The sequence below is a fragment of the Cajanus cajan genome, chromosome 2 (assembly GCF_000230855.2).
Source record: "Cajanus cajan strain Asha chromosome 2, NIPB_CcT2T_4, whole genome shotgun sequence".
Lineage (NCBI taxonomy): Eukaryota > Viridiplantae > Streptophyta > Magnoliopsida > Fabales > Fabaceae > Cajanus > Cajanus cajan.
The window spans coordinates 66,036,921-66,040,998 of record NC_138518.1 but is presented as its reverse complement, the minus strand read 5'-3'; the positions used below and the strand labels follow the sequence as shown (position 1 = coordinate 66,040,998).

The 4,078-nt window shown below is 32.3% G+C and overlaps 1 long non-coding RNA gene across 1 annotated transcript; it reads right to left on the bottom strand.

The window, feature by feature from the left end:
- Positions 1-824: 824 nt before the first annotated feature.
- LOC145954474 (uncharacterized) lies at positions 825-4,078 on the bottom strand. Its single transcript, XR_014431666.1, has 2 exons — positions 2,640-4,078; positions 825-2,311 (listed from the first exon to the last, which is right to left on the bottom strand). It is a non-coding gene; the product is annotated as an uncharacterized LOC145954474 (long non-coding RNA).

Below are 4,078 nucleotides of genomic sequence, written 5' to 3'. Positions count from 1 at the left end.
CAACAAATATATGAAGTTCATTATCATGCAAGCGACTTCACTTCTTATTCGTCTTTTAAAAATGTAAGACACTTTAATATATAAACATTTATACTTTCCTAATTATAAATAGTGTGACATTTCATTCTTTTCAAATACCTCACACACACATATAATTTGTTTAAAACACGTTTTATTTTTAGTTAAAATTTATTAAAAATTATAAAATCATAAAACAAGTTCATTAAATATGAGATAAGATTTACTATTTTTTTTATAATAAACTTCAATCAATAATAATAATAATAATAATAAAAGTGATTCAAAAGAGTGTATTAGTAACATTCTTCCTTCCTAAAAAAATCTTGAATAGAAACCTCAAACTATATACTCCATATGTATTTTTCTGTGTCACAGTTCATAATAACAATTTCTATATTTATGTTATATATAAAGGAGATAACTCCCTTTAATTTTTATATATTTTTAGGTATTTATATCTCTTTATTATATATTATTATTTTTTATCATTGTATCTTTTAAAGGTAAAATAGAAAAAAAATGTATATAAAAAATTAATTGTTGTTCAATTTATCAATAATAATACCATCTTATTTTGCAACCACTTTTATTTAATTAAGATTATTTTATTTTTTTAATCATACATTATCTGACTTAATCTATATATTATAATTTTTATTATTTCTATTTTTTATTTTATATTATTTTTAAACAAAATATGTCACATGCATCGATTTCATTAGTATATATATAAAAAAATATACATCAAATAGATAATATCATCTTCCATTACTGCAATTTTCATGACCTGTGTGGGAGTAATATACAGCCAATCCAATTCAAATATGCATTTATTGGTAATTCATGAAAAAAAAAATAGTCATAACCGATCCTACATAGTAAACTGACAGACTAAGAAATTGTTTGTTGAAAAAATAGAGAGAAACTGCAGACTGTTCATGACAACACAAAGGTTCTCAGTATTCTAAATGATCGCAAATAACATATGTACCTCTACTTTATCTGCACGTATGGCAAGAAGAAGCTGCAGAACACACACCATTACCAGCTTGATGTGTGTTTGGATTGCCTTTCAGACACACCAAAACCTTTTTCTATTTTCCAAAGCACAAATTGGAGAAGCAACAAGGCTGATGCCTGATGGATTGGTAAAAACTGAGTAATGTTCAACGAACTTTAACCCAAATACACCCTTGGACGTCAATTCATATCATATAACATAATTAGCATTATAATTTTAAGTTTAAAATTGTTAGTTTAACACTGTACAGACTATAGATTAATTACTGCACCCGAGCCTCCCATTCCACACATGTGGAGACCAAGAAGCATTTTCTCTACATGCAACCACAAGTCCTGTTCCAATATTATAACTAGCCACCACTCCTACTTTAACCACAGTCATAGTTGCAAGGTCTTTTGCTTGGCTTAGAATGACATCTTCAAATGAAATTTCATGATGTAAATCTCAATTTCACTTGCAAAACAGATCGTGTGGTGGTTCATAATAATGACATGTCGATCTCCGTTATACCACCAACACCAAGAGCTTGACTTCTATCTTAAATCACAAACGATTAACCTTTGAGCCATGTCACCCCTTCAGTTCTCTCTAGTCAAACTCATTGGCTCAGTGATCCTTGAAAAATATGCTTTAGGAAACTTAGAATCCTCAACAAAGTAAGAAGATCCTTTTCTTGGTTACATGCATTGTAACATGGATTGTAAATTGTAATGCAAATTTGCAGGACAAAACCTGTCCTAATAGTCGGTTCATTATTTGGGATTAAAATTTGCTTAGGAATTGATTTCTATGCATAAACTCCCATAATAGAAGAGGCTCATTTTAGAAAACTCTCATGGCCAATAATTATGTTTAAGTAAATTTTCTATCTTAATGATGCTGAGCATTTTGCATAGTCTGCTAGAATATCCCACAAGGCCAATTCCTTTCCTTCTCAAGGCATTGATTCCATTCCATATCATTCATTCACCCTCAAGAAAATAGCCACGATTAGAGTGAAAACCTTTGGCCCACTTTGCACTAACACCTGCCAACATGGGTAGAGGAGTGGAACTGAAATTGGTATTCATACTCCAGTATCTTCATACAGTGGAGAATCATAATAAAATCACTTTCCAGGACCACCTAAACGTTCCATGTCATCTTTATTCTTTTTCAATGTAATATTTCAAACTATGCCCCTCAATGCCAGCAGTGGAAAAAGAATCATAATGCTCCTTAGTAACATGATCCCTTCATAATTCATTCACCACCCACGCCATCTTTCTGTCGATGGCGTCAAAGCACCACAAATCAATAAAAGAAAATTCAAGATATTTAAAGTCAAACACACCCCATCCACTAAAAACACAACATAAAAAACGTTGAAAAAAAAAATTCAGTTTGCCAAACAGAGTCAAATGTATATCTACCAAAGAAGGACTAGAAGGGAGATATCTGGTGTTGATGGGTGTGACCATAGAAGAAACTAGAAACCCTTTTGGATAAATTTTCTTCCACTTATCCGAAATTTTAAAACAAGCACCAACTTCTGCATTTAAATTTAAAGCTGTAAATAGTATCTAAATAAATTATCGGCCAAAAGAAAACTCACCTTTGCAAATAGCTGACTAACTTGCTGAGAAAATTCAAATTAATGTCAAGAAGAACGAAACTTTCAGAATCAAAATTCAAAACGAAAAGGGTTTGTTCATATGCTTTCATGTCAAGCAGAGAATCTTCAACTTTCCACCCTGGCCACATATTTTCATGTTTGTGTACTGTATAATTATTATCGCATAGGAAAACTAGAAAACGATGTCGTTGAAACAAGGAAACTATCACATTCTTTTATTCATTAATCATTATACCCTGATAAGATCGGTTAACTAATAATTGGAGTTGATGTACAAACTAAATATTCTGCTTAATTAAATTATAAAATTTCATAAACCAAATCTCAGAAAAATCTTCTATTATATATTTTGAAATAAATGTTATTAATATACAAACATTAAGTCAATTTTAAAAACTTGTAACTTATCATTAAATTTTAAAAATAATTAAAGAACTCAAACCAAGACCAAACTCCATCTTATTTTAATATTTAAAATTCGCAGTCACATGACCCAGTCATGTTCCAGGCAGCCCCAGTTTCAATCATTCAAACAAAGACTGTCTTTCCAACATCCCTTTCCTACATCTGAAGGTCCACTCTTCAATGCATATCAAATAAAAAGTTAAAAAGAAAAGAAAAAAAGGAAACATATCAGCTTTGGTTCTGTTGTAAAAGTGAGGAGGCTTAGAACTAACCATTTTGAAAGCTGAAATCTATTTTGAGGTAACCCATGCCATGGTGCTGAACTCCAAACCACTGTTCCTTGTGCTCTTCCTCCTTGTGTGCCAACCCTCTCAGGGGTTGTGGGAGGAAGGGTCAACTCGGAGACTCAGTAGGCATAAGGTGAACCCCACGTGTGGTGAGCTGGTGTTGAAGTCACAGTGCTCAGAGAACTCCAAGTGCAGGTGGTGTACCAGTGCGGACCTTGATGACATGTGCTTCTCTAAATTTGAGGCATTGAGGTTGCCTCACCAGGTTTTCTCTTGTGCCTTCATCCCCTGAGTCTTATCAGATGAGATCTATTCTCTCTTGGATCTGTGCTGCTCCTGCCTACACTAACCAATTTCAAGGGCTACTTCTATTTTTTGGTTTTTTGATTTCTTTATGTATGACTTGATAGAGGGTGGTGTTGTTGTCATTGTTGTATATCCAGTCTATGATTTACTTCAAACTTGAGACATTGTTAGGATACAGTTTAAGATAGAGAGGAAATCGCCACATTTCATCCTTTTGCTTTATCTGTTTAAATAATGTTTCATCAGTAAAACTTACATCTCACCTATGCAGATTTATTCTTAGTTGTGAACTTTGAGACATTGCGTTCGGATTAAAAAATAAATAAATTGAATAGTTCATCTCAGTTCATTTTCAGGCCTTTCTTTTGTGGGGGTGGAGCTTCAATACAAACAGCTAAAAAATCCATCACATGTTTATCA